The sequence below is a fragment of the Dioscorea cayenensis genome, chromosome 9 (genome assembly GCF_009730915.1).
Source record: "Dioscorea cayenensis subsp. rotundata cultivar TDr96_F1 chromosome 9, TDr96_F1_v2_PseudoChromosome.rev07_lg8_w22 25.fasta, whole genome shotgun sequence".
Classification (NCBI taxonomy): Eukaryota; Viridiplantae; Streptophyta; class Magnoliopsida; order Dioscoreales; family Dioscoreaceae; genus Dioscorea; species Dioscorea cayenensis.
The window spans coordinates 14,364,376-14,379,275 of NC_052479.1; the positions used below are offsets into that span (position 1 = coordinate 14,364,376).

Here is a 14,900-nt window from a genome sequence, read left to right on the forward strand (position 1 = left end):
GTCACTCACTCACAAGGTTACCAAGAAGAACTCTCAACCCTAGTGTCACTGTAGGGGAAATATTCATACAATCAAGAATTCAAGGTTGGAACTCACAATAAACATCAATTTATTGAAAGCATAATAAAGAGGTTCAAAGAAACAAATACATCCTAGGGTTCACAATACCCGAGTACCCACTAGGGGTTTAGCTCTCCATGGAGCTAAGTACAATCAAAGAAATAGAATGTAAAAGCAATAAATCCATAAGGAAATCCCTTCGATAGTCTTGTCGATGGTCTTGTGGAAAGTCCTCTACTCGTCGTCCAAGGATTCCCTCGTCAGTATAGGATACGCCTGGATGGAAGCTCCCCTACCAACCTTCTTCCTAAGGAATGACGATGTCGGAGCCGTACAACCTCTCCAAAACCTTGGCCAATACCCTAGCCGAAGCCCACTTTCAAGTTGTGGAAAAGATCGAGAAAAGAATACCAAAATCGGGGCTTAATCGGCTTTAAATAGGGTTGCAATCGGGTGACTACACGAGCGTGGATGCTCCACGCGCCCGTGCGGAATTTCCACACGGCCGTGGATAATTTCCACACGCCCATGTGGATTGTCTGTTTCTCTGGTTTCCCGGCCGGCTGTGAACAATGTCTGCTACGATGACATACTACAATGTTGCTGCAATGCTCGCTACAATGATTTGAACCGAATAGCTTCCCAATTCCATACTTTTCATCGAGGGTAATGCAAAGCGGCACACGTTCACGTCGTGGATCACTTGCTTCTTCAATGGTGTACACGTTGGTGAAACTCTTGTTCTATGTGCGTAAGTCGGAATGCTCGAGTGTGACTGCCTTTTGTGCCCCTCAAATGGATGTGCCAACTCGAATACGAGGAGGTTGGCACACACTCTAGCATCTCGAGATCGACCTATGTCTTCGCGTTTGAACCTTAGCAAGATTTCCTCCAAAATCGGTGCATTGTGATCCACATTGGCCTATTTTCTTCATACTCGGCCTCACAACACTACCTGCATAAAAGTAACATAAAAAACACACATATTAGTGTAAAAACCTGAGAAAAGTAATGCTCAATATAAGGAATGAATGCTTCGCATTCAGTATCGACTAAAGCACTTATCGGGTTATTGTAGTACAATATCATGATAGGGTTCCTTTATTTTTAAATTATTGAAAAAGATATTATATCTTAGTGATTTAATTTATTTATTTATTTATATTTGCATAAAGTTATTATCTAATAACTAATTTGAAAGCGATTATAACATCATGACAAAGGTTCCTTTATTTATATTCTCGAAAAACTATTATATCTTAGTGATTTAGTTTCTTTTTACGTATGAAATTATTGACATGTGGGTGTTTCATGTATTACTAATAAGTATGTTTTCCCAAATAGACGATAAACCTTGATATTACATGCTCATTCTTAATGTATATAAAATAAAGTTTAAAAAGAAGTAATGTTCATATAGTCATGAGACCAACGACAACAACATCGATAACAAAGGCATTGTAGAAATTGGAATGTCTCTTAATAAGTCTTGGAGAAATCTTCCTACAAGATCATGCATAGAATATTTTAATGGAGTTGAAAAAAATTTCTTGATTTTGCATTTGATCATGTGAAAGATGAACACAAGAAAAATTAATTATCCTTGTGTGGACTACGTTGCAATAGATATCGACTAATTAGAGAAGAGGACCCACATCCATTTTATTACGTGAGATGAATTATGCCGACTTATAACTTTTAGTATTTGCACGGAGAGGAAGATAGTGATGGTGAATACACTGATGAGTTGGTTAATAAGGAGAAGTACATGAGGTGAATATGAAAAAAGTTCATGATATGGTTGATATGATTGCAGATATCTATCCACACGTAGTAGATGAAAGAGAACACAATCCTAATAACCCTCAAGAACACAATCCATGGGTGTGTGACAGTCGCATGGTCATTCCCAGGGGCAGCCGCACGCCCCTGTGCCTTCTATGGATGAGCGTGCAGTAAATACCCACGGGCGTGTGGAAATTCTACACGCCCGTGTGTTTTCTCTGGATGACTTAGAAAAATCTGTAGGCTCTGCAGAATATTCCTGAACATGTTTGCACACTCAGAGCCTGCTCTATTATGCAAATTTTACCAGTGAAAAACACGAAATGAACCCAAACGACCAAACTTTCGCCAATTTCTAAAAAACCCCACGATGACTTTAAAAACCCACAATAAAATTGCAACACAAGCAACTAAAAATTCAGACATCAACACTTAACAATTTATTTATGCAAACGAGCTAAACTAAAAGATAAGAAAACAGTAAAAACTTGGGTTGCCTCCCAAGAAGCACTTGTTTAACGTCACTAAGCTTGACGTACCTTGTCTTACCTCACGGGGGTTTATGAATGAAAGTTGCCCTCTTACCCATGACTTAGAAACATGATGTGCAAAGTCTCTTGAGGGTAGGGGGTGTATTATCGGTGACATCTCCTAGCCCTCTTCATTTTCCAGAGCACCTTCATCAATATCCCCGGGGTAGATGTTACCTCCTCAGTCGACCCAAGCATAATTACTTCTTCATTGCTCTCCTCTTGGTCGAACAAACCTTCATATGGATCCGGGTTAAACATTTCCTGCATGTATTCATCAACAAGCTCATCAGTAGTGTCTAGGAAATACAAAGTGTCATCAAAATTGAGAGAATGCCGCATGGCTTCAGCAAGGCAGTAAGTGAGTTTGTCATCTCCAACTCTCAATGTGAGCTCTCCGCCGTCCATGTCAATCAATGCTTTGGAAGTTCACAAGCACGGTCTCCCAAGTATCAATGTTACATCCACATCCTCATCGACATCTAGCACTACTGAAGTCAACCGAAAAAAATGTACTTGTCCACCTTGACATGCACGTCTTCAATGATGCTTCTCGGATGTCGCACCGTTCGGTCCGCCAATTGTAAAGTCATCCGAGTAGGCCTCACGCTCTCCCAAGCCTAGCTTTTTGGAAAAAAAGTCTATGGCATGACGTTGATACTTTTCCCACGAATCCGCCCGATTGCCATTTCTTAACCTAAGTTGCCGATGTTACACGAATAATGAAGCTTCCCAGGTCTTTCTTCTTGTTCGCCATGTTCTTTTGCAGCACCGCCGAGCATGAAGCATCTAACACCACTGAAGCACTCTCCTCCAACTTCCTCTTGTTGGTCAACAAGTCTTTCGAGAACTCGCATATTAGGCATTTGAGCTAATGCCTCTACAAAGGAATGTTGATGTGGAGTTGCTTGAATAAACTCGAGAACTTCTTATACTTGTTCATCCCTTGGTCATTTTTAATCTAGAGGGATAAGGGATTCTTGGCTTGAAAGGTGGGGATGCCACCTCTTTCTCTTTCTTCGCTTCCTCATCAACCTCTATAATCTCGGGTGCGTGTTCTTTCGGCTTCTCACTCGGAAGCCTCCCTTCAACCTCACGACCACTTCTTAAACTGATCGTCTTCACATGTTCTCTAGGGTTGGTTTTTCGTATTGCTTGGTAAACTTCCATGTGGCCTTTCGGAGAGACTTCGCAATTTGCCCCACCCGATTTTTCAAGGTTGTGCAAAAGAGGCGGTGTGATTCGAAGTGTAGGCTCGACCGATTCAAACCGTGTATTTGCAGATTGAACAAATCTAGCCAAGTGCTTCTCTAAATCCGTCATTCGGGTTTCCAAGCCTGAAATACTGTTTTCCACTTGGGGGGCTTGTTGTTGTTGGAAACCCGGTGGCCCCATGCCCTTTTGTGGTCCTTGATTACTCCATGAAAAGTTAGGATGATTCTTCCAACCTGAATTGTAAGTATTGCTATATGGGTTTCCTTGAGGTCTCATGCCATTACCTACAAAGTCAACATTTTCCACTGAAGAAACATCACCAATCGTGATCGGGCAATCGGAGGGAGCATGTCCTCCACCACAACCGATGCAATTGGTCATGGCCGCAACTCTATTCGAAGCTATGAGATCTAGCTTCTTACTCAGACTCTCTACTTGCGCCGCCAATGAGGTTACAGCATCAATTTCATGGATACCGGCCACCTTTTTCTTCTCTATGGCATTCCATTGGTAACTATTTAACACCATTTCGTTAATTAATTGATGAGCCTCATCGGGGTTTTTGCTACTTAAGGTACCTCCTACTGCCGCATCCAAGAGTTGCCTTGTACTCGGGTTCAAACCATTGTAGAAGGTTTGAACAATCATCCACTCCGGGAATCCGTGTTGCGAACACTTTCTCAGGAGCTCCTTGAACCTTTCCCATGTCTCGAATAGAGACTCCTATTGCAACTAAACAAAGGACGAGATCTCATTCCTAAGCTTTGCTGATTTTCCAAGAGGGAAATAACGGGGTAGAAAAGCTTCTACCATCTCCTCCCATGTAGTGATTGATGCTCTAGATAATGAGTGTAGCCACTGCTTCACTTTCCCCTTCAAGGAAAATGGGAAGGCTCTCAATTTGATGGCATCATCCGTAACCCCATTTATCTTCAGCATGTCGCACACCTCGAAAAAGCTCTCTATATGACTATTTAGATCCTCATCGGCCAAACCGTTAAATTGTGCGGACTGCTGCAGCATATGAATGAATGCCGACTTTAGCTCAAAGTTTAGAGCTGTAATCGGAGGACGCACAATACTCGATTGCGTCCCCAACAGTGAAGGTCTGGCATAGTCATATAGTGTTCGATGTTGCTCATTCTGTCCTACCATGTTTTCAGATTCCTCTCCTTCCAAATCAGCTGAATTATGTTGTTCTTCCATAGGTTCTTTCCCTTTTATTCTAAGTGTACGTTCAAGCTCAAGGTCTCCTTCAATCAATATTGATGGATTTCCTCGGGTCATAACCTGGAGCTGCAACAAAAAGAAAGAAAAAAAAAATCAGGATGATGATAGAATGAGAAGATATGAAACAGAATGTATGGTGAAATAGCTAAGAAAACAAAGTGCAAAGTATCTCTAAACTCCTATTTCCCGGCAATGGTGAAAAAAACTTGACAAGGTCCCCTTGCATATATCCCGCAAGTGCATGGGTTTGTCGAAGTAATAATCCCGGGTGAGCGGGTATCAAATCCACAGGGAGTAGGGAATAAAAATAATTAATTCGATTCTTAGCTATGTGAAATATCAATGATAATGAGTGTGATAATGATTCAATTCTCAACAATAAAAGCAACAAGAAAGGGAGGAAAAGTAAAGAAGGGGGTAAGGCAATCGATAAAGATGGGGTACCCTGATAATGCTCCACTTAGGATAATTGTTTCAAGTGCAAGAACCCTCTATTATGCTTCCAAATCAATGCAATGGTGAGTCGTGGAAATCCTTAATTACATAGTCCCAAATCTAAGGTCAACTATGCCTAACTCTATACATGTCCCGGAGGAGAAATCGAACAATCTCAACACCTCGCACTCGCATAGAGTTGTAATGAGCTCTAGGGATTAAAAGTGATAAATCTCTTCCTAATTATAGACCTAACCCTTTGGTCCAGGTGGAAGGTCCCTAACCACAATTAATGCCTAGATACTAAGATCACCTCAATGCTTCACTCCGTTGCACGCGCAACTAAGCCCGAGCGGAAGTTCATCCCATAGACCATTCACTCTATTATAGCCGCAAAGAACTCGAGGAACGGAGGTAGAATCTATCACACTAGATCGGAAAGGGGACGCTCCCTGCACTCTCGACTCACCCTCTCAACCCTCTCCAACCTAGCTTTTGTCTAACGCTCATGGTGTGTCACTCACTCACAAGGTTACCAACAAGAACTCTCAACCCTAGTGTCACTCTAGGGGAAATATTCATACAATCAGGGCATTCAAGGTTGGAACTCGTAATAAACATCAATTTATTGAAAGCATAATAAAGAGGTTCAAAAGAAACAAATACATCCTAGGGTTCACAATTCCCCGAGTACCCACTAGGGGTTTAGCTCTCCATGGAGCTAAGTACAATCAAAGAAATAGAATGTAAAAGCAATAAATACATAAGAAAACCCCTCGATAGTCATGTCGATGGTCTTGCGGAAAGTCCTCTACTCGTCGTCCAAGGATTCCCTCGTCCGGTATAGGATACGCCTCGACGGAAGTTCCCCTACCAACCTTCTTCCTAAGGAATGACGATGTCGGAGACATAGAACCTCTCCAAAACCTTGGCCAATACCCCTCAAACCCCTAGCGAAGCCCCTTTCAAGTTGGGGAAAAGATGGAGAAAAGAATCCAAAAATCGGGGTTGAATCGCTTTAAATAGGGCTAGAATCGGGCGACTACACGGGCTTGGATGCTCCACACGCCCGTGCATGCGTGATAATTTTCCCACGCCCGTGTGGATTCTCTGTTTCTCCGGGTTTCTCGGCCGGTGTAAATAGTGCTGACTACGAGTATATACTACAATGTTGCTCGCAATGCTCCTCTACTGATTTGGACTGAATAGCTTCCCAATTCCATACTTTCATCGGGGTAGCATAGCGGCACACGTTCACGTCGTGGATCACTTGCTTCTTCAATGGTGTACACGTTGGTGAAACTCTTGTTCTATATGCATAAGTCAGAATGGTCGAGTGTGACTGCCTTTGTGGCCCTCCAAATGGATGTGCCAACTCGAATACGAGGAGGTTGGCACACACTCTAGCATCTCAGATCAACCTATGTCTTCGCGTTTGAACCTTAGCAAGATTTTCCTCCAAAAATCGGGTGCATTGTGATCAACATTGGCCTATTTTCCTTCATACTCGGCCTCACAACCCTACACGCATAAAAGTAACATAAAAAAACACATATTAGTGTAAAAACCCGAGAAAAGTAATGCTCAACATAAAGGAATGAAACGCATCGCATTCAGTATCGCACAAGCACTTATCGATTATTGCAGTACAATATCATGATAGGGTTCCTTTATTTTTAAATTATTGAAAAGCTATTATATCTTAGTGATTTAATTTATTTATTTATTTATTTTTGCATAAAGTTATTATCTAATTACTAATTTGAAAGCGATTATAACATCATGACAAGGTTCCTTTGTTTATATTCTCGAAAAACTATTATATCTTAGTGATTTAATTTCTTTTTTTCTGTATGAAATTATTAACATGTGGGTGTTTCATGTATTACTAATAAGTATGTTTTTCCCAAATAGACGATAAACCTTGATATTACATGCTCATTCTTAATGTATATAAAATAAAGTTTAAAAAAAGAAGTAATGTTCATATGGTATGAGGAGACCAACGACAACAACACTGATAACAAAAGCATTGTAGAAATTGGAATGTCTCTTAATAAGTCTTGGAGAAATCTTCCTACAAGATCATGCATAGAATATTTTTAATGGAGTTGAAAAAAATTTCTTGATTTTTGCATTTGATCATGTGAAAGATAAACACAAGAAAATTAATTGTCCTTGTGTGGACTGTTGCAATAGATATCGACTAATTAGAGAAGAGGACCACATCCATTTTATTACGTAGATGAATTATGCCGACTTATAACTTTTTAGTATTTGCACGGAGAGGAAGATAGTGATGGTGAATACAGCGATAAGTTGGTTAATGAGGAAGAAGTACATGAGGTGAATATGAAAAAAATTCATGATATGGTTGATATGATTGCAGATATCTATCCACACGTAGTAGATGAAAAGAGAACACAATCCTAATAACCCTCAAGAGCCAAATTAAGATGCAAAAAATTTTCAAATTATTAAATGATGCAAAACAATCTTTATTTCCTGGTTGTGACAAGTATTCTATATTGTCTTTTATGGTGAAATTAATGCATATCAAGTGTATGAATGCTTGGAGTAATAATTCATTTAACATATTGCTAGCAATGTTGAAGGATGCATTTCCTATGTGTAAAACAATGCAAAATTCAAACGATGAAACAAAGAAATTGGTTAGTGATTTTGGTTTGCATTATGAAAAAATTGATCCATGTCAAAATGACTGTATTATCTACTACAAAGAGCATTTGAATACAACTCAATGTCCGGTTTGTATCCTTTCAAGATGGAAATCAAATGAAAGTAGTGATAGAAAAGAAAAGAAAAAAATTGCCAATAAAGTCCTAAGATACTTTCCTATTACACCAAGATTACAAAGACTTTTATGTCTCAAAAAATAGCTAAAGATATGAGGTGGCATAGTGAGAAACGCATCAATGATGGTGTCCTACGTTATCCAGCAGATGCAGAGTCTTGGAGAAATTTTGATAATATTTATAATCAATTTGCTTGTGATTCTCGAAATGTAAGGCTTGGTTTAGGTACTGATGGGTTCAATCCTTTTGGAAATATGAGCATTGCATAGAGCATTTGGCAAGTTATTTTTGTTTCCTTATAATCTTTCCATCATGGATGTGGATGAAAGAGACATATTCATTTGTAACCTTCATCGATTCTAGGACCCTAAAGGCCCTAGAAATGACATTAATGTATACATGAGGCCATTGATTGATGAATTGAAAAATCTTTGGTAATCTAAGGTGGATACTTATGACGCTTCAAGGAAAGAGAATTTTCAAATGAGGTCAGAACTAATGTGGACTATAAATGACTTTCCCGCATATAGCTATGTTTCTGGTTGGAGTACTCAAGGAAAGCTCGCTTGTCCTTGCTGTAATAATAAGACATACCATTATCATTTGCGGAATGGGGCCAAAACTTGTTACATGGGTCATCGTCGATTTCTACAACTAAATCATAAATGGAGTGAACAAGCAACACAATTTGATGGTACAAAAGAAAGAAGACCAAAACAGCTAAGTGGTGATGATGTTCTTAACCAACCTCGTCATTTGAAGCAAATGGAGTTTGGGAAAGCCGGCAAAAAGCAAGTATCTTTTTCAGTTTACCCTATTATCATAATCAAAAGTTGCATCATAGTTGGATGTGATGCATATTGAAAAAAATGTCTTCGACAATATTATTAGAACACTGATTAATATTGAGGATAAAATAAAAGATTCATTGAAGGCTCGTCTAGATTTACAGGAGATTGGCATTCGACAACCACTCCATCCGAAAGAAGTTAATGGAATGATAGTGCTACTTGTTGCTTGCTATATATTGTTGACAATGCCTCTTGCATATGTCCCGCAAGTGCACCGGTTTAACGAGTAATAAAATCCCAGGTGAGTGGGTATCCTATCCACAGGGAGTAGGGAGTAAAAATACTTAAATTGTTTCGTAACCAATTGAAGATGAATGATGATTGTATTGACAAGATGTAATGTAAACAAGAATAAAATAAACAAGAGAGAGAAGAACACAAGTAAGTGAGAGATAAGGCAATCGATATAAATGGGATACTCGGATATTGATCCACCTAAGACAATTGTTTCAAGTGCAAAACTGACTATGAAGCCTCCCAACTAATGCATTAATCATTCGTGGAAATCCTTCAATACATGGTCCCAAAATCTAAGGTCAACCGTGAATAACCCTATACCATGTCCTGGAGGAGAAATCGAACAATCTCAACACCTATCACTCGGATAGAATCGCATGAATTCCAAGTGATAAACCTACTTCCTAGAAATTGACCTAACCCTTTGGTCCAAGTGAGAGGTCCTACTCACCATTAAGACATAAGTGCTAAAATCACTTCAACGCTTCACTCTATTGACTCTGTAATTAAGCCCCAGCGGAAGGTCATCTCTTAGCCCATTCACTCTACTATGAACAAAAAGAACTCAATGAAATGGAGGTAGGATAAATCACACCTTAGGGGAAAGGGGACGCTCCGCTACCTTTAGACTCACCCTCTCAACCCTCTCCAATCTAGCTTTGTCTAATGACAAGATCCCCTTACATATATCCCGCAAGTGCACGGGTTTGTCAAAGTAATAATCCCGGGTGAGCCAGTATCGAATCCACAGGGAATAGGGAATAAAAATACGTAATTCGATTCTTAGCTATGTGAAAGATCAATGATGATAAGTCTGACAATGATTCAATTCTCAACAATAAAAAGAACAAGTAGGAGAGCAAAAGTAAAGAAAGGGGGTAAGGCAATCGATAAAGATGGGGTACTCGGATAATGCTCCGCCTAGGATAATTGTTTCAAGTGCAAGAACCCTCTATTATGCTTCCTAATCAATGCAATGGTGAGTCGTGGAAATCCTTAATTACATAGTCCCAAATCTAAGGTCAACTATGGCTAACTCTATACATGTCCCGGAGGAGAAATCGAACAATCTCAATATCTCGCACTCGCATAGAGTTGCAATGAGCTCTAGGGATTCCAAGTGAAAAATCTTTTCCTAATTATAGACCTAACCCTTTGGTCAAGGTGGAAGGTCCCTAACCACAATTGACCCCCAGATACTAAGATCACCTCAACGCTTTACTCCATTTCACGCGCAACTAAGCCCCAGCGGAAGTTCATCCCTTAGACCATTCACTCTATTATGGCCGCAAAGACCTTGAGGAACGGAGGTACAATCTATCACGTCGGATGGGGAAAGGGGGCGCTCCTGTACCTCTTGACTCACCCTCTCAACCATCTCCAACCTAGCTGTTTCTAATGCTCGTGGTGTGTCACTCACTCACAAAGTTACCAATGAGAACTCTCAACCCTAGTGGCACTCTAGGGGAAATGTTCATGCAATCAAGCATTCAAGGTTGGAACTCACAATAAACATCAATTAATTGAAAGCATAATAAAGAGATTCAATCAAACAAATACATCCTAGGGTTCACAATACCCAAGTACCCACTAGGGGTTTAGCTATCCATGGAGCTAAGTACAAACAAAGAAATAGAATGTAAAAGCAATGAATCCATAAAGAAATCCCCTCGATAGTCATGTCGATGGTCTTATGGAAAGTCCTCTACTCGTCGTCCAAGGATTCCCCCGTCCGATATAGGATATGCCTTGATGGAAACTCCCCTACCAACCTTCTTCCTAAAGAATGACGATGTCAGAGCCGTAGAACCTCTCCAAAACAGTGTCCAGTACCCTTCAAAACCCTAGCCGAAGCCCTCTCTCAAGTTGGGGAAAAGATGGAGAAAAAAAATACTAAAATCGGCGCTGATTCGGCTTTAAATAGGGCTGGACTTGGGCAACTAGATGGGCGTGGATGCTTCACGCGCCAGTGCGGAATTTTCACACGGGCGTGGATAATTTTCACACGCCCGTGTGGATTCTCTAAACTCCTGTTTTCTCGGCCGGCTGTGAATAATGCTACTGCAGTACTTGCTACCGTGTTGCTATAGTGCTCTGCTACAGTCTCTGGCCTGAATAGCTTCCCGAATCCATACTTTCATCGGAGTAACCCAAACGGGCACACGTTCACGTCGTGAATGACTTGCTTCTATAATGATAGGCAAGTTGGTGGAGCTCATGTTCTATGTGCATAAGTCGGAATGCTCGAGTGTGACTGCCTTTGTGCCCCGCTCAAATGGATGTGCCAAACTCGAATATGAGGAGGTTGGCACACACTCTAGCATTTTCACATCGACCCTATGTCTTCGCGTTTGAACCTTAGCAACATTTCCTCCAAAATCAGTGTATTGTAATCCACATTGGCTTCTTTCCTTCATAAACGGCCTCACAACCCTACCTGCAAAAAAGTAACATAAAAAACACACATATTAGTGTAAAACCCCGAGAAAAGTAATGCTCAACATAAGGAATGAACGCTTCGCATTCATATCGCACAAGCACTTATCAAACTCCCCCACACTTAAGCTTTTGCTTGTCCTCAAGCAAAAATTAAACATTCTGTGCACAAATGAAGAACATATTTAAATTGCTTGGCCTTAGGTTCACCGAAGTATACAAAGAGAGCATTCTACAAGTAAGGGAAATTTCAACATTAAATACAAAAAATCAAAGCTCTAGCTAAAAACTTGAATCAAAAAAGAAAACAAACCCGAAATCGTGTACGTGTGTGAACTCACTCAAAACAACCCAAGGTATACTCCTCAAAGTTCTAAGCACAAGGGACTTATTTATCTACAAAAATGAGAGCAATTTCAAAGATGGTAGTAGCTTCACACATCCTCTAAGGTAGCCCTTTCCAAAGCGGCCGCTATGGTGGCTTTCACACTTTCAAGTGGTAGCTCTTTCTACCGGAGTGGTAGCTTTCACTCATCCCTATGAGATAGCTCTTTTCTCTCATTAGGGCATAGCTAGTATCCGATTTATGAGAGTAGCTTCATACTTCATAGGTGGTAGCTCTTTTCCACCCAACAGTGCACAAATAAACAATAAAAACTATTTTTGTTCTTTCTTTTTGATTTTCCATTTTTCAAAAATTTAACATAAAACTTGAGTTTCCAAAAAGAGTTTAAAGAGTGAGTAGTGCACTAAGTGTAAATCGGGCAAAAAAATTCCTAGAAATTCAAGCAAGAACTAGAGCATGAAAACATTCAATGTTAGAAAATTTCCTAAACTCAAGAATTCAATCATTGCAACTAAGGTGAACCACCATTGGCTATGTGAGCATATATAAATCAAGAACAATATAAAAGAATGTCTGCACTATGAAACTCCCCCGCCCCACACTTAAGTTGTACATTGTCCCCAATGTACACATACAAGCTCACTCAAAATATATATATCATTCAAAAGCAAATGTTGGAGAAGCAATCAAAACAATACTCCCCTGACTCCTAGTGTTGCGTTTGATGATGGTAATTCCATGGGGGTAGTGTTCCGACGGGTTGTGAAGCTCACATGGCTAAGTGCCTAAGCACCTTGGCCGTGCCCATGACTAAGTCTCAATTCCCAAGAAGACAAGACCATCTGCACGCATATACGAGGGGGTTCAGTGAAGCTCAATAAAAACAAAATATCTCGAGTATATATAAAAGATAGACAATGAATACAACTCGAGATGCAAAATGAAAATATACTCACGGGAGGTGGTTCCTCTGCCACTGGAGGTGCCTCAGTCTTCATCGGGGTTGGTTGAGGCTCGGGAGCGGGCTGAGATGCCCCGACTTCATCACCCTCATCCTCGGCTATCTCTGGAGCTGGTAGCACTAAAGCAAAAATCCCTGTCCGAACCATGCGGACCATGCCCATCAACCTCATTGTCTCTAGGCTCAGGGGAGCATGTATACTCGTCTTCTTGGCCCCGTGAATCAAATCCAAGAGACCCATGCATAACACTAATCTCGTAATGTAGGGGCCCGAGAAGATCGCTCCTAGTCTAGCATAGTGCCCCTGATGTCTGATGTACTCTGCCATGATGTGCCCTAAGTGAATCGCTACGCGCTGCGCCATCGAGTACAGATACAGTAATTCCTGTCGGCTCAGAACACCAGTGCTGTCACCACGGTCATTCACCGACCTACTCATGATGACATGTAAATACCTGTATGCAGGTCGGGAAAGGCACGTGGCCTTGGACACCCCTGGCTTGTACTGACCTTGACAACATAACACTCTGTAAGCTCTCTGCGGGATCAAGGTTCTAGGATAATCAGTCAGTAACTGAGCGTACTCCTCCGTATATCTGAATACCTCCTCATACAAGCCAAGTCGTACTGAAAACTGAGTGACACTCAAGGTATGGTGGTGTCCAAATACTCTGAACTGAATGGTGTCCAAACTGTCAAAGCTTGCGTAAGATCTGTCAAATTCTCATGATGATAGTACCTCCAGTGCAAACTCTCGGATGGTTGGCTCTCTAATCGTCAATAACTGCTGCAAACCACTTGTTGAAATGAGATCCTCTACCTCATCAATGAATTCATCTCCCTGTTGTAAATCTCACAGTATGGTCATGTCCAGGAATTGAGTCTGTCCGAACCGGAGTCTCGACAAGCGCTAATAGCGAACCTGATGCTCTGGAATCACAAACCTCATTCCCTCAGGCTCAGGGGATGACTCACGTGGCCTCTTATCAGCTTGCTTCATCGATCGAGGAGCCATAATCTGCAAAACTTGAAACAAAATTGATCAAACATGTTAATAAAATAATGCTGTAGAAATCCACATGGTCGTGTGGAATTTCCGCACGCCTGTGTGGAACAACGGGGCGTGAAAACCGCACGGCCGCATTTCAAAAATCCAAAAATACAACATAAAAATTCTTCTAGCTTCATTCTAAACATAAATCATCTTTCCAATTGAAGAAACGAAGCATTATTATCCAGATTAATCGATGGAAACCATGAATTGGCAAAGAAGATGATAAATAGGGCTTACCGACGAGATGGAATGAGAAAATGAGGAACCGGCCGGAAAACCATGCAAAAATCCTACCAAATTGGTGCTATGGAGTCAGAGACTGATGTGAGAATATTTCCAAACGAATAGAGGAAGTGAAGAGGGTGAGAAACTAATCTTCTTTAAAAAGAACTCGCGATCCTTGATGTTTTGTGCATCCACACGGGCGTGCGGTAATTACGCACGCCTATGCGCTTCATTACAAGAGAGCCACAGGGGCGTACGCACGCCCCTGTGCGCTCTCAGGAAAATACTCCTTCGACTGGTCTCGTACGGGCATGTGGAAAATACCCACGACCGTGCGTCCGACCCACAGGGGCAGTTGCACGCCCTTGTGGCTTCTCTGGACATCTAAAAAAAATACCAAGTGTTATACACGCCCGTGCGGAAATTACCCACGGGCATGGATATTCACATGCCCCACTCACAGGGGCAGCCACACGCCCCTGTGTTTTTTTGGGATGGAGAGAACTCCTCTGCAGAATTTCGCACGGACGTGCGGAAATTACCCATGCCGGTGTGTGGTTCACAAGGTCGCCCACAGGGACTAGTCCACGCCCCTACGTGCTCTCGGGATAATCCGCCCAACTCTGCAGGAATTCACATGCCCGTGCAGAAATTACCCACGGGCGTGTGACAGTCGCATGGTCGTTCAAAGGGGCAGTCGCACGCCCTTGTGCCTTCTC

General features: G+C 41.3%; 1 non-coding gene and 1 pseudogene across 1 annotated transcript; one reads left to right on the forward strand and one right to left on the reverse strand.

The window, feature by feature from the left end:
• Positions 1–14,900, reverse strand: part of LOC120268509 — a 73,490-nt pseudogene that overhangs the window by 50,703 nt on the left and 7,887 nt on the right.
• Positions 4,249–4,355, forward strand: LOC120269812. The gene has a single exon (XR_005539446.1). It is a non-coding gene; the product is annotated as a small nucleolar RNA R71 (small nucleolar RNA).